We start from the raw sequence: 17,691 nt of genomic DNA, 5'->3' as shown, positions 1-17,691 counted from the left end.
AAATTGTGGTTTTCTTTTCACAACACCACTACCCATTGTCCCAGCCTTGCAGCTGCTCCTTTATTCATACATACAAAGAAAATAACTAGTCTACCATTAGGAACAATGGAAGTTTTGGGACAGATGTTACTTTGAAATAATTGTCTTGTTTCTGTGCAAATGAATGTCCATTTGAAATATTTACATGGACATTAATGAGTTCTGTTAATTCATAGTTATCTGAAATTAATTCTATGTGTGGGTTAGACCTTAGCCTGTTGAAGTATAATCTGACATTTTACTTCCAAAGGTGTTGGGACCATTATATGTTGTTTAACTTCTGTTGAGTCTTTGTGAATAGTAGAATTTCACATTTGAGAATATTGATATCTCTTTCTCAGTAATTTTTGTAACTATTAATTTAGAAGGGCCCTTGCAGGACACTTATTTTTTTCATACAAATTTAGTGATTGCATATGAAAAAGATAACAAACAATGATTACATGTATATTCTGCAATTTTCGCCTCATTCCATTCTACGAAAAAGGCTTGACCTAAAAGATTTGTATTATGGATACTGACCAGAATTTGTTAAAATCAAATTTCAAAAGAAATTGAAATAGTGAGCAACCCTTTTTTAGGGGGGGGGGGGGTGCAATTTCCACAACTTATGATGAGGGGTTTTTAGTCAGATTATAACTTTACAAAAGTGTACTCACCTTTTTATTGATAGATTTGTTGGGGAAATATAAATTTTACCATTTATCATAATTACAATAACTTACCATACCTCAATAATTTTTTTTTCTTGAAAGTCCTTTTATATGAGTGAGTTGAACATGTATGCAAGGTTTTAATCCTCATTCCGTGCTCTATAAGTAAAAGAAAAAAGTTGGATGGCCCAACACTTTCAATTTTGAATTTTTCTTTGTAAAAAACTGCCCACTTTGAAATTAATCACCCTTTTTGCACACAGTTTTCCATGCATTTCTTTCACTGCATTTGCCAATGAATTATAACTTCGAAATCAATTAGATTTAAAGAAACAGAATATTGGATTTAAATATATACGACTTGTACAAATTCAACAGTTCGATCATGAAAGTTCATCTGTGTTGGTTGAAAATAACAAAGTTGAAACTGTTGATCTCAACACAAAGAAAAAATTCGAAGAATTTCCCCGAAAGTTTTGGCTGCTAAATGCAGCCTTCCTCAGCGATGACCGAAGTGACCCGACTCCAACTGGTGATGTAGCGATCGATGATCGGGTCGTAGACACTCGGAAGCTTGTATCGCCCTCCGTCCCTATTGAGAGAAGGTTTGGATGCCTGGATGTAAATGGCTTCTTTCACACCTCTCTCAAAGTACCGTGGCTTCCTGTCCAGCACTTGTAACTTATTGACGTTCAAGTTCAAGTTCAATTTATTTATTTTCTCATCAATATAAAAAAACAATATACGATATGTACAAGAATGAAAATTACATGTAAAAGAGAAAAAAAGGAAAACTACTGAAAAGTTCATAAGAACTTGTGAGTTGTAGCTCCCAGTAAAACAAGAAAAATAGTAAAATACATATATGGAAATCATATGAAAATATACACACAGCATCAGCAATCACCAGCATACATACAAGGGGGACGGGGGACGGGGGACAGTTGGGGAAAGTGTAGAATTAGGCAGAAAAAAATTATTTTGAATATTCACTTATATACACGTTTTTTAACTTAGCTTTAAATGAAGTTAATCTAGTTGAACACTTGATATTATCAGAAAGATTATTCCATATACGAGGGCCACGATGCCTTAATGAATTAAGTAGGATTTGGGTTTAAACTTGGGTATAATGAAATTTACTGCTTGACCGAGTATTATGAGAATGAACTGAAGGATTTATGAGAAACATTTGGGAGATACGGTAATTGAGCAAGATTCAGCAATCAAAAGATCGCAAACGTTGAGGAGCAAGAGTTGGCAGCCAATCAAAATCAAACTTTATTTCCACAGTAGGCATATACTGCTGTCCTCTGACATAAGGAAGCATACAGTGTAGATGTCATTTTTGTCTCGCCTGCATAGCAGAGCGAGACTATTAGTCCAGGATAGGAGAGGCATAACCTTGTTTTTTTATATATACAATATTTTTTGATAGTTTCTTGTCAATTCGAGGGTGCTGATTACGAATCTGGATGATGCCACTCGTGTAACCTTGAGCATTTTCCGCAAATTGGCAAAATCCAATATGGCCGCCAAAATATGCAAATTACCCATGAAAATCCTAAAATTGTCCGCACATTGGCTATGAAATGCATGAAATCGTATGGCAGGAGTGAAATACTCTCTGAAAAAATAATTTTTGACAAAATATTTATTTTCCTGATATTCAAAATGGCCACCATATGCCATTGTATACTAGTACTCTATTATGTGCAATATGAATAGGGAAAACTAATTTTTACAAAAATGAGCACTAAACCGCAAAAGATCGCGATGTATGAACGAAGTAATATATGCAAATAATCATTACTAACGAGATATATCATTTATTATGTCATATATGGGAACATTGCTGTATTTTGATATCTAAAATAGCCGCCACTGGCCCAAACAACTAACCGTTGCGTACAATGGCAATGGGGGCCAAAAAATTCACAAGAGTGATCACTAAAATGCATATTATTAAGATTAAACGAGTAGAATACTGATTAAAAACATAATTGTTAACGAAATATATTATTAATATGCCATGTATGTGATGAATGTTGTATTTTGATATTCAAAACGGCTGCCAAATGCCAAAAAAAGGATTATGCACAATGAGAAAGAGGAGCAAAGAAATCACAAGAGTGAGCACTAAAATGCATATAATTATATGTGATAAATTAATGGGATACTGTCTATAAACATATTTTCTAACGAAATATATCATTCAGGTTTCAAGTTTGTAGTGAATACTGTATTTTGACTTTCAAAATGGCCGCCATAGACATTAACAGTACTATGTACAATGCAAAGTGGGAAACCAATATTCACAGGAGTGACCACCATAAATGCACGTAATAGTGATCTATGAGTAAAATATTGTCTGAAAGCATAATTTCTATTAAGATAAATCATTTATTCTGCCAGTTAGGTGATACATACTGTTATTGGAAAGTCAAAATGGCCGCTACAGGCCCTTACGGTGTCATGCACAATGTGAATGGGAACAAATTATTTCAACAGAATTTGGCTTTGCTTGGCCAAATGGTGATGTATGAGTGAAATATTGTCTGAAAACGTCATTTATAACAAAATATATCATATCTTATGTAATTTAGGTGATAAATACTGTATTTCAACATTCAAAATGGCTGCCATATGCCCTTTTTGTAAACATTATTTGTTCCCACTCAAATTGTATATTATACGATAAGGGCCTATGGTGGCCATTTTCAATTTAAAAAAGCAGAATTTATCACCTTAATTACACAACATTATGATATATCTCGTTAGAAACCATGGTTTAAGACAATATTTCACCCTTATACATCACAATTCCCAATTATATGCAATATTTAGAGTCAAGCAAAGCCAAATTCTGTCAAAATTATATGTCCCATGTTACAATGTACACAATACTTTTAGGACTTATGGCAGCCATTTTGGATTTCAAAGTACAGCATTTATTACCTCTACGACCAATATGTGATGTGTTTAGTTAGAAATCATGTTTAAAAATAGTTTTACTCGTACATCACAGTTATTTGCATTTTATGATTCTCACTCTTGTGAAAATTAGTTTCCCTATCCGCATGTTACATAATTTAGTTAGGGCTTGTAGAGGTTATTTTGAATGTCAAAATACAGTATTTATCACCTATATGGCAGAAGAAATGCTATAATTAAAAAAAATGTTTTCAAATAACATTTTACTCACACAACAGGATTATATGGATGTCATAGTCAAGCAAATCCAAATTCTTACAAAATTATGTGTCCACATTCACAATGTAGATAACTGTTAGGACCTATAGGGACCATTTTGAATTTCATAATACAGCATTTATCTCATGCATGACAAAAAATGATATGTCTTGCTATAAAACATGTTGTCAGACAATATTTTACTCGTAAATTACAATGACATGCATTTTATGTTTCTTACTCGTGTGAAAATTAGTTTCTCCATTCGCATTGTGCATGATAAATATAGGGTCTATGGCGGCCATTTTGAATTTCAGCATTTATCACATAAATGGCATATTAACAATGATGTTTTTAGTCAGTATTCCACTTGTTTATCTTAATAATATGCATTTTAAAGCTCACTCTTGTAATTTTTTGGCCCCAGCCATTGTCATTGTACATAATACTCTTTGGGCCAGTGGCGGCTATTTAGATATCAAAATACAGCAATGCTCCCATATATGACATAATAAATGATATATCTCGTTAGTAATGATGATTTGCATATATTACTTCGTTCATACATCGCGAATTTTTGCGGTTTAGTGCTCATTTTTGTGAAAATTAGTTTTCCCTATTCATATTGTACATAATAGAGTATACAATGGCCTATGGCGGCCATTTTGAATATCAGGAAAATAAATATTTTGTCAAAAATTGTTTTTTCAGAGAGTACTTCACTCCTGCCATACGATTTCATGCATTTCATAGCCAATGTGCGGACGATTTTAGGATTTTCATGGGTTATTTGCATATTTTGGCGGCCATATTGGATTTTGCCAATTTGCGGAAAATGCTCAAGGTTACACGAGTGGCATCATCCAGATTCGTAATCAGCACCCTCGAATTGACAAGAAACTATCAAAAAATATTGTATATATAAAAAAACAAGGTTTGGTCAAGTTTCTATGGGGCCTATCCTGGACTATATAGGCGCCGCTTTTCCGACGACGGCGGCGGCGTCAACATCAAATCTTAACCTAAGGTTAAGTTTTGGAAATGACATCATAACTTAGAAAGTATATGGAACTAGTTCATGAAACTTGGACATAAGGTTAATCAAGTATTTTTGAACATCCTGCCTGAGTTTCAGGTCACATGACCAAGGTCAATAGTCATTTAGGGTCAATGAACTTAGACCATGTTGGGAAAATTATTTTCAAAATCTTAACCGAAGGTTAAGTTTTGGAAGTGACATCATAACTTAGAAAGTATATGGACCTAGTTCATGAAACTTGGGAATAAGATTAATCAAGTATTAGTAAACATCCTGCTTGAGTTTCAGGTCACGTGACCAAGGTCAAAGGTCATTTAGGGTCAATGAACTTTGGTCAAGTTGGGGGTATTTGTTGAATTACTATCATAACTTTGAAAATATATGGATCTAGTCCATGAAACTTGGACATAAGGTTAATCAAGTATTAGTAAACATCCTGCCTGAGTTTCAGGTCACATGACCAAGGTCAAAGGTCATTTAGGGTCAATGAACTTTGGCCAAGTTGGGGGTATTTGTTGAATTACCATCATAACTTTGAAAAGTTATGGATCTAGTTCATGAAACTTGGACATTAGGTTAATCAAGTACCACTGAATATCCTGTGCGAGTTTCAGGTCACATGACCATGGTCAAAGGTCATTAAAGGTCAATGAACTTTGGCCGTGTTGGGGGTATTTGTTGAATTACCATCCTAACTCTGAAAGTTTATGGATCTAGTTCATAAAACTTGGGATATAAGAGTAATCAAGCATCACTGAACATTCCCTGTGAGTTTCAGGTCACAAATCCAAGTCAAAGGTCAGTTAAGGTCAATAAACTTAGGCCATGTTGGGGTAATTGTTGAAGTGCCATCATAACTTTGAAAGTTTATGGATAGAGTGAATGAAATGTGGACATGGGTGTAGTTGACAGTCTTAAGTCTCCGTTCAAATGTCATTTATGGTCAATGAACGTGGTATTATGTCATTATATGAATGATGTTTTTGTGAATGATTATGTTATAGTAGTTTTCAAAGTTAGCACTGCTGCTATATTAAATTGCGTAATGCAGGCGAGACTGCCAGAGGCGTTCCACTTGTTTTTCTTAAAAATTAGATATTTTCTGTACATACATGTATGCTCTACATGATGGTCAAGGAATTGGGGTCGCATAGCCCCCAAATGAAGGCTTTTCAAAGTTAGTAAATCTATGTGTTTCAACATAAAACAATGACATATTTTCCTCATTTAATAAGAAACTATAAATTCAAGAGAGTTGCTTTGCAGTATCATGCAAGGCACGCAACAAAGACTCCTCCCAGTACTTAAACATGAATTTTATCTGAATTTAATGGCGCCCTCTATGCATCTACTGTGGTACAGGCAAATAACGGTTTGCTTGATTACGCTGTGCTCTTTGCTGTGCAGCATTTTACGCCCATAATAGACAGTTGGAGCTTTGTAACGAATGAAAATCGATTTTAATTGCATTCTTCTGTCAGTTCTACATGGAACTTTTTATTTTTTTTTCCTGGATGAAACCGGGTAGATAGATGTGCATGTGTACGTCTAGACAGTCTTGGCAAGAATATGTACTCATATTAGTTTAATTTCTTGCACTGTAAAAGTGATTGACTGTAATGATCCCTTATTTTTTGTAATTTTTCCAAGTTTAAATTTATTGTAACATGATATCTAGGATTCTATCATTAACACTTGTGGGAAGGAAGAAAGGTTGGGTCCCAGGTTAGGTATTAAAGTCCTGATTATTTATTTTAAAATTGTTTAAAACAACTTGTCAAGCATAATAGGGACCAGAATTTCTGGATATCTTCTCGTCTCACTGAAAAGGGGCTACATATGCAAAATTTTCAAAAATAAGTGAAATACATTCGTGTGTTAATATGTTAAATGATTTCAAAATTACTAAAACAGGGCTGTATTTTTAAAGGAAAAATGAAACTCATTTAAAACAAGTTTGCTTTACATACAAAATGCAGAGAAACAAAAAATTACTAAGATCAAGAAAGGTTTTAGTAAAATTAGACTAACAATAAGAGTCATAAGCATTTGAATTTTAAGAATACTATGCTGTTGAGATCCTCCTATAGGCAATGTAAACAAGATCTGTGATGTCACACAATGTACAACTCTCCCCCAGGACACTGAATACATGTATATACCCAAATCATCTCTTTTTTGCTCGTTCTAATGATAGGATAGGACAAATAATTCATTCATGATATAATAATATCACCCAGCACCAAGTCTGAACTGCTACACCACAACACTTCCATAACTACTATTTTGTAACTTTTAACTTGTGTGTTAGCAAACTAAAATTAGTCAATTTACTATTTTATTTCCGAAATTTAAAGTGGTTGAAACACAAAATAAATCAAATGTATACTATTTTATTATATTTCTGTAACATCTCCAGAAAGCACTGAGAGATATCAAAGTATTAATTCCAAGGGGGGGGGGGGGGATACTCATGTATAATTGCAGTATGGGTATGTATAGACCCCCTTTTCTTGTCATGCTAGCCTTTCGCAAGCATACCATTTTTTAATACACTTTTTCACTGACCAACCCATTCTCCCCCATTCTCTGGTTATAACATTCGTTCTACAAGCCCCAAAGATTCTGTTCCTCAGGGTTCCATTTCCGATAAATCACCATGCATGCTTTGCTCTGTTCTGAACAAAGACATGCCCAAAAGTTCTATGCCCTTTGTTTGTACCAGTGGCGTACAGATGGGGGGGCTCTTTTCATGAAAAAAAAAAAGATAAAAAGGGAAGAAAAGGAAAGAAAAGCATGAAATATGATATTATTTTCTGAATGTCAAAATCTATCACCAAATTTGATTTTTTTTAAAACAAAAATGTCAAAATTTGTCCTCGCTTGCCAAGCTCACTTGCAACTTTTTATTATAAATTTCATGCGACACGCCATATCTAGCCCCCTCAAAATGTTTGGCTTATTACATGTACGGCCTCTGGTTTATACCAATCATGTCAAGGCACAGGCAGCAGCGCTTCTCTGGTTTGACCTGACGTGCAGGCAAGCTTTTCCAAAAGACAGTTTGTTAACCCTTCATTTCAGACCCCTGTTAGGTGTAAACTTCCAGTTCCCAACCACCCCATATTTTGCAGAGGGGTCATCTAGTTCTTAAGCCCAATATTTCATAAGCGACTGCCCTTCTTAAGGGTAGGGTTTCAGATTTTGGGGCCACACACCCCTACTCTTTCAAAATTCGAGTACCCCCCCTCCCTCCCCATCATGGTGTATGAACCCTGTCTGTAGTGATGGTAAATCTACCCAAATGTGTCCTTCACTGTTCCATCTCATTACTAGATTATGGAGCGTAGTGGCCCAGTGGATTAGTCTCCGGACAGAGGGTCGTGGGTTCGAATCCCAGCCATGGCGTAATTTCCTTCGGCAAGAAATTTATCCACATTGTGCTGCACTCGACCCAGGTGAGGTAAATGGGAACCCGGTAGAATTTATTCCTTGAACGCTTTAGCGCCTATTAATCTGGCGGCTTAGCTACACCCGGGGTAATAATATGATACCAAGTATCAAAAGCGCAGTTGAGTATATGCACATAGTAACTGCGCTATATAAGTGGACATATTATTATTATTATTATATTATGTGTATGCCCTCAAGAAATTATGATGTGGAGGAAGTGAAATTTAAACTTTTTTTATAGGACAAATTCCACTATTTTAATTCCTGAAAATTTATTTTGATCAGGTATCTGATCAAAATGATATACATTTATATACATTTGTGTAAATAGATCTCGCTTTTCCAAAGCAGAGAATATGCAGAAAATATATATATATATTTTTTTTTTTTTCTGTAGCTTTCTAATATCCAATCACTAAATTAATAGGATTAGTGCTCAGAGCCGATTTTTAAGAAAAAGAAAACCTCGCTGAGAAAGGCTGCTAGAGTTTATTCAAATTTCACAGACAATTGGCAAATGAAAGAAAATATTTAACAGCTACTACATTTCTGTAAGATTGTCATGTCAGATAAAAAAGTATATGAGTAATTTACATGATTGCCCCTTTACCAAAGCCTAATAGCTGGACTTTATGTGCTTTAGAAAAGAATGTTATTATTCTGTAATTAATTTACCTTTCCATATTGTAACAAATCTGAAAATAAAAACCTGAAAAATAAGATATTCATGTTTGAAGAACATGTTTAAGAGCTGCTCTTGTACCTGAAATTAGAGTATATTCTTGAAGTGGTTTTTGCCTTTTTTGGGGGTTGTTTTTTGAATGCCCGTCAGTGAATATCACATCTGTGGCAATTGTAGATTTCCCTGAAAGCAAAGTGGTTGGTGTAGCACCATATATCCATTCATAAGTGGATTTATTATTCATGGATTTGTGCAGCTAATTTCCAGGGAATTAAATTTCAAAATGGCAGCGGAAGAGAAGAAACGCTCTAGGTGGAAACGATTCCGTTGGAAAGCGATATCTTTCAATGCTGGTTACCAACAACCCTTTTCCCGCATTTTATTGCATATTGCTGGTTTTGGTAGTGTAGAGCAATCTAAAAGCGAAGAATCCACCAAATGTCATGTGATATTACTGTCTCTTTTATCACCACCATGTCTTAACTATGTATTTCTATTTTTCATTACCTCTGAAATTCCAAAGTATTATTCTTCTTCTATTTTTACAGTGATATTGATTTTTTTCACTTCCCTTTTTTCTGAAACTTGATAATGTAGTCATACTCACTGAAAAGGGAACTCTGTACTACCTTGAATTTTACAGTTAATGACAAATGATAATAATAATTTGAATAAGTATTGTCAAGTATCTTTTGTTCAAAATCAGATGAAAACAACATGTACTGCATCGCAAATCTTATGTACACACATAACATTAAAAGAAGGAATAAAAGACCAACCACTGCCTCTTTGAAAATAGAAATTAAATCCATACAAACAAACAAAGAAGTACATGTATACCACACTTTGTTTATTACAATGTATAAAGTTTCTAACTATTGTCAACTGCAAAAAAACCAAAAAAACACAGAAACACATGCAAAGTATTTTACATTGAATATTGTAAATCATGGATTAAATAACGGGTCTTTTAACTATGAGCAAATGATTGGAATATACACAAGTAATGGATTTTTTGTAAGAATATAATTTTCCTTTGATTGACTCTGGTACACAGATTATAAGATGAGCCTAGTGCAAAATTTGAGAAACTTATTTGATGTCCAATATCTAGCAGAAACCATTCATAAGCTTTGTAAATAGTACTGCGATTAAACCTATAGTTGTTTGAATTAAAAACTGATAGCAAAAGAACTGCATGCCGCATGAAACTTCAAAGCAGAGTGGAATGCTTTGAATCCCATCGTTACGCTTAATGCGTTTTGCATAAAGTATAAGAGTTAAACTGATAATACCTTGCTTTCATCAATATGAGTGTTTCCAATTTCATCAACATAATCAGCAGGTATCGGTATAAGGATTAAGCAGTGATGATGCATGAAACTTGTGGGATTTACGTTTTTGCTTTTAATAAAAGATTACAAAAAAATGATTTCATTGGTGGTTTTTTCGGTTTCCAACATGGTCTTTAAGACAAGAAGGAAAACCAAGTTGTATTAATGGTGTTTCATCTCTGTATATTGTAACCAACATGACTTTCTCCTCCCTGTTTGCGTGATCAATTTCCCCTGTGTTTCAGCGGCGGAGTAGGACCCAGCGATGTCTGACGATATCAGGTATGAATTATTCAGGAGATACTTGGTTTGTATGACCTGTTTATCTGCTCTTCTTCGTCTTGGGCGGTTTCTCTTTGATACCTGCGATGGACGACTCAGAAAACGAGCTTTTCCCCCTCAAGAGAAAGAGATTAGGCAGCCTTAATTATTCAGAGATTTCTTTTTTTCCTCTATCTCTCTCTCTGACCTGCATTCATTTGTTTTTGTACATATTATGGAGAGATGTGCATGTACTTGTGGAGAGAATAGCGTAGTATGTTGAAGAGTGGTCACCTTTAGATATATTGGGCTGATTGTTTAGGATACTTGATGTTTCAAGTGATGAAGTAATATGAGAGAAACCTTCCGGTCTAAATGATAGAGGGAAAAACCCCTCCTTTTTTCCAAAGAAATTGAATATGGGGATATTGCGGAGGAGTAGTGTAAGGGTTAAACTGAAGGATGAGAGGGAGGGAAAGAGAGACAGAGATAGAGAAGGAATGAGGGAGGGAGAGAGAGAGAGAGGGGGTGGTGATGGGGGTTTGAGGGAAATAGAGCAATAATAGATGGGAGGGGAAAAAGATCATGATGATTCATGTGTTATGTTTTGGTTAGGTTCCTTTATAATCACATATCATTCAGAATTAAAAAAAAACAGGGTACTTCAGGCTGAAAGTATTAAAATGTGAACAGATAAAGAAAATCATCAGACAAGCAAGACACTGAAAATTTCATCAATATAGGACAAGAAATTAATTTTAAAGTTATGACTTTTCACGATTTACTATATTTTGATTTTAACAGATAAAGTATATTCAGACAAATAAAATGCTTGAGAATGTTATCAAAATTGGACAGGGAATAACGAAGTTATGACATTTCAAATATTCGCGATACTTCAGTGAAACAGTTCTACGCTTGTCTTCATTATAAATATTCAATGAGAAATCTGATCATGTCGTATCCCCACTTTGTAGTTTGTAAAAAAATATGGATTTGTTCAAATTGTTTCCACCAAAAATGGAAACGTGGATTAGCAACTGATTGAATGCATATGATATTCATTGCGCGCAACTTGTTTTGTTATAATCGAGACATACCATACTCACATGTATGAAAAATGGAATAATTATGATTTCATGTAATAACATTAGAAAAAGGAAAATGGGGACATGATATCATCAGCCCACCTAATGAATATTCATGACAGCATCAATAACTTTGTTATTTGTTACAGATATTGAAATTTTTAAAGCATTTTGCTTAATGGTGAATTTCACTCTATACTATAATAGCTATGATTATTTTCAGTTCGAGGTACCAGTTTAATCTTGGGCAATCGGAGCAAAGCAAAGTTCTGTAAAATCTATACTGCCGTACTTTGGCAAAAGGAAGCAAGTTAAAGTATCATTTGTTGTAAATGAGCAATGTGTGTTTGTCATTGACATAGGCGTCAATGCAATTTAACAGCATATTTTCCTCAATATCTTTCCATAGAACGATCATTTCTTCCCCAAATTTTGCCTGAACATGCAACCTACATAGGGTGTTTCAGAAACGACAATAACTCAAATTTGACTGATGTGTCACTTGCTTCCTTTTGCCAAAGTTGGGCAGTATATTTGAAGTAATCTTATACTCGGTTTATGATCTAGTGAGGTGCTCTTTTCACATGAGGAATAAAGAACAAGTGTCACGCCATCTTGTTAATTATGTGTGAACTATTTCACTTTCTAGCTAATTTCTCACTCTGAGGTGCAACTGATGTTACCAAGTATGATTAATTATAAAGTGCGTTTGTAGCTAATGGACCGTCTCAAATGATGGGAATGGATGGTGCTTTTAGCCAATTTACCTATTACTATTTCTAACAAAGAAATAATCCAGAAAGCCTCCAACCCTCCTACACATTCTGCTTTTATTTCCTAGATTTTTGGAGTTCAGTGTTGTGTTTAGAAAATCTTTTGGGGTACAGCATGACACTCATTTTGGACCACATTCACAGTGACAAAAGTTGTGCAGAATGGACAAAATTTTGCTGTTTTATAGCCCTCTTATAGCCACTTCATGTACCAGTTTCTACATATATGGATAAATCTAAATGGACAAAATTTGCCATTTTCTAGGCTACAAAATGACTATAAATAGTCAATAAAAATGAAAAGAAAAAAAATCAGTAATATTTTTTATTAGGATGTAAAAGAAGGTTCCATGACATTTCCTCCGGCAACAAGTGCTCCTCTCTTATATCCAGACACTAATTGAATGCCCAACTTCAACCCTTGGTTTAACACTATACAGCATAAAACCATAGACAAAATTAAGCTTGGAGCCATTGTTGTAGGAGCAAAATAAGAGAAAATATTCATATTTTTTCTCACCCTACGCTATGGTATAGTTTTTGTACGTGTATTCAGTATTTGCCTCGGACTCAGTTCATGCCAAATGATGGAACGAAGAAGGCATTTGACATTTAGAAAAAGCATACAAAGTGATCCTGTGTTCAAAAGAGCTCGCTTTAAATTGTGAACGTTCTCTACCACATCTAGTTGCAATAGACGTCTCCAGCAGTCAATTTTCTAATTCAGCCAGCCTTTATAATTGAACGTAATTTTGTGGGTCACTTTAATATTTTAAATGTGGGTGCACGGCAATACCGGACAAAGAGTTACTATTACCTTGCTCCCACGTTACTTCATTCTCTCCATTTCTTTGGGTTTTATTGATGTGAATATTTCATTTTGATATCAAGCATGCATCATTGCTCTTTTTTGCACCACCCCCTTCTTGCTTTAGATAATTTACTTCGAACTTGTCTTTGATGTTCTCTTGTAGGTAGTTTCATACTCGACCTTTTCTGTCTATATTATTTAGTTTTGAGTGTTTTGTAATCTGATTTTCTTGCTCCAATGCAGAATGATTTATAAATATAAAACCAGTATTTTTAGATGTATTTAAAAAAATGTCATTGGAATATTACACAATAGCTGACTATATTGAGACAAATTTTCATAAATGCTTTAAATGATTTTGTCCAAAATGTTTATGTTTATATCTTAAATGCTACAGAGAATAGAAATTGCCAGTTTTACTCTTCTCCATTTTTTATGGCACTTTGATACATCAGACAATTTTAATGAAGAGAGAAATCATACATGTAAGTGTTTATATTCATTATAAAGGCAAAGAGCATTTTTGTTACTTCTTAATTCTTCCAATAATAAGAATTACTAATTACCAGTTGTGTCATAGTATTATGCTTTCAGAAATGCTGTCAATTCCTCCTAGAGACAATGTACTCACAAGGCATTGCATGAAACTATACCTCGGTCACATTTGCTCTACAGCGGCCGTACGGCGAGTCGAAAACAGCCGTTTTAACATTTTTTGTACCAGCTACATATAGTATAGGACAAAAGAACATTACATGAGAATTAACAATTCATATATATTTATGTTGAATATTTCATTACAGGGTTTCCACAGTCATGGAAAATCCTGGAAAAATTTGTGGTCATGGAAAGTCAGGGAATTTGTAAAATTTGTGAAAAGTCATGGAAACATCATGGAATTGCATTTACCTCTTGGCTATGGCAGCTTTCCAGTTTGTCATGTCTCGCGACTCTCGTACTCTGTGATCATACTCTTCTAAATTATAATTGGTGTTCATGATTTCCATTTTCCCCAGTTTTGTGACATCCCAAATTCTACATAACTCCCGGGACGTCACAGGAAGTCATGGAAAGCAGCAATTTAGTCATGGAATTCCGTTTTCAAATTTCTGTGGGAACCCTGCATTACCAACAACTTATTAAAAGAATTGAGATATGAAATGAAGAAAATACATATTCTTTGAAACTCGGGGGGGGGGGGGGGAGTCACTTCTATTGAAGAGTGAACAGCATCCCTGATAATCCCCAAAAACAAAAAAAAAACAAAAGAGGATACATGAGCAGGCCGCAGGGACACCCTCAACATGGATTTTGTGTGGAAAAAATGCCTTTGGTGTGCACACAGTAAAACAGGAATTTCATTAATTATTCAGACTTGCCCTAAACCAGGACATTTCCATTTTCATACTAACACTATGACACTATGTACTGTGAATAGATTTGAGTTCATGTTTGGAAAGCAGGTTTAAGGATTCCATTTTAAATCATTTCAAATTTCTGTGTGTTTTTGATCACGGATGATGTCCAATGTTCAATGGTTCTGACCCCCCCGATGGAAATACAAGAAAATTTGTGATGTTAAAGCTGAACTACAATTCATGTAGATATTTTGAGGGATACGCTCTGATACTGCACGGGCAATTTGATGCACACCAAAATATGCGTTTTTAATGCATCACTAGAACACTCTATATAGATGGTAATGGTTTTTATTTAACAAATCAATTGCATGTATGGCAGCCAGATTGCTGAAACTTTGGCATCCTTACATAATTCTCAAACACATTACATTTCATATTAGAAGACAGGATATAGGCAATTACAGGAGCATGATACCATTTTGCAAAGATTTGAGGAAAATAAATTTCATAATAAACAAAAAAAAAACTGACTAAATATGTATAAAAATTGCACAGAATAGTTGTTAATATTACCAATCCTCAAAGGTAATAACACATTACAAAAAAAAATCATAAATTACATTTTCTTTGATGAATCCCCATTTACAGTATTTGCCAGCATATTAATAATAACAGTATATTTACCCAGGGTAGCCACTTCAGTTCCGAAAACTGTTATCCCAGCAGGCCCTGCTATTATTATTACCCGGCTAAGCTAGGCTACCTATTCAGGTGCACACAGCTTTTTTAGGAATTCCTGCCGGTACCCATTTCCCTCACCTGGGTTGATAACCAACTTATGTAGGTTATAGCAAGTTGTTTTCTATATCCCATTCAAGAATTGCCTTTGGTTATTCTTGATGTTTTGTGTTGTTGAAGATAAATGAAAGTATATGCAGTAGACACTGATTTAATGACAATATCTGAAAACTCAAGGTTAATTGTCACCATATTATCCTAGATCTAAATATGATACAATAACTCAACTTCGTGAATTCATGAAATCTATACAGAAAAATAATCAAACTGAATCAAACTGAAGATTGTCAACACGGATATGCACATGTGGGACAGTCTATTATTATTGTTTGGAAAACACCCAATATTTTGCTAAAATTCCATGCTTATTTTCTTATTTCTCAACAATTACTACTGTCTTCCAGAATCCTTCGACACATATTTTTTTACATAGGCGGCGGAAGCGGGGGGGGGGGGGGGGGGGGGGCTGGGGGGGGTTGATAACCTTTTTTTTTTTTCCTTGTCAATTTTGTTTCCTGCGTGCCCCCCTAAAATTTTTGGTTGATAACCTTTTTTTTTTGCTTGTCAAAAAATTTTGGTGGTCCCCCCTAAAATTTTTAGCTTCCGCAGCCAATGTTTTTTTAATCATTCATACAGTATACAGACACTTGAGTAAGTCATTTTATGGGATTCTGTACAAACTCAAGGCATTCTGCAGAAATTTTTTCCTGGGGGGGGGGTCAGAATGCATAAAATTTCTAAAGAAACTTGAGAGCTTGTCACTGGGGCACTTTTGCATTTTTGTAGGTGAAATGGAAGGTTTTGTGCACACTTTTGGTGAGTTTTGTGAAGATTTTCAGTATTAGAATGTGGGTTTTCAAAATTTCTGGGGGGGGGGGGGATGGGGCACAACTGCCCCTGTATTCCCCTGCTTCATACGGCCATGCTTTGTGAAATTGTTACCGCAACTGGCATTTATCTTCTAAACAAAAGGCAATTCCTAATATTTTCAAGAAATTTTGCCTTTTGTTACAACTCAAATGATTTATGTTGTTCACAAAATGCAAAATTGAATTGAATTCTTGATAACTCAAAACAGGATTAGAAATTTAAAGGAGAAAATGGCTGGCCACACGTACATGTACATCGGCGTCCATGTGTGAAAGCCCCCTTTAATAGCAGAACTGTAGTTGGGCTTTAACACAAGTTGCTACAAGTGATACCTCATTGCATGGATGCATGGTTGCTAATGCTCCCATGTTACCAGTCATCCAAGCTAAAAGGATAATCAACTCTAATTCAATATTTTGAGGAGCTAATTCATTTTGCCAGGCATCATTCCATCACTGTATCGTATAGATGGTGTAATTGAATTTATAGATGCTGAAAACTATTCTCTGTTCAAGGTCATACGCAAATGAGAAGTACGCTGCACCACTTCATTTTGGAGGTTTACACTTATCTTTTGGGTGGGTGGGGTTTGAGGCTGGAGATTTTATTTCCCATTCTGACAGGTGTTATAGAGGTATATAGTATTAATTATATAAAGGTGTAGGAGCCTTAACTTTGGGAAGTTCAAATGAAAGGGGTAAAAGCGTCCATTGTTATGCATTGGTCTAAAGTAAAGAGTAGGATGTTTGATATATTCTGAATAGGTGATGAAAAGTTGGGGCCTTTTGAGGGATTGGTTACCGGTATTATAATGTAAGGTGCTATATATATTTTTATAGGATGATTTTATTCAAGAAGAGAAGTTTTTATTATTATTTTTTTTTTTGTCACTTACATGTTTATTATGAAGTTGAAGAAACCGTGGTTTGCTCCTCGATTTAACAGTAAGCTTGACAGAAATGAAACATGGAAGTCATCAGATGTGCTTTAAGGTGTGATAAATTAACCAGGAGAAAACCCTAGTCATTGAGGGGATTTATAGTGGCTTGAGGTATTTTGTCTAGGCCAATCGCTGGCTGGCCTCACCAGAGTACCCGTTAAATCACGAGAACTTGTTCAGGCCTTGAAATACCTGATGATTATTTTCTGCATCCATACTGACCCGAAGAAGACCCTTTCGGGGTAGGTTCGCGATGTTATGAGCATGCGCAGTCAAGGGCGGAAATCTCTCCCCAAAGGTAGGGGGACCAGGGGCTGGAAATTTAAAATTTGACAAGCAAAAAAAAAAGGAAAAAAAGGTGATCACCCCAAATAAAAGCAAAAAAAAAAAAGGTTTA

This window comes from Lytechinus pictus, chromosome 5 (assembly GCF_037042905.1).
Source record: "Lytechinus pictus isolate F3 Inbred chromosome 5, Lp3.0, whole genome shotgun sequence".
Classification (NCBI taxonomy): Eukaryota; Metazoa; Echinodermata; class Echinoidea; order Temnopleuroida; family Toxopneustidae; genus Lytechinus; species Lytechinus pictus.
This window is presented reverse-complemented; position numbering follows the sequence as displayed.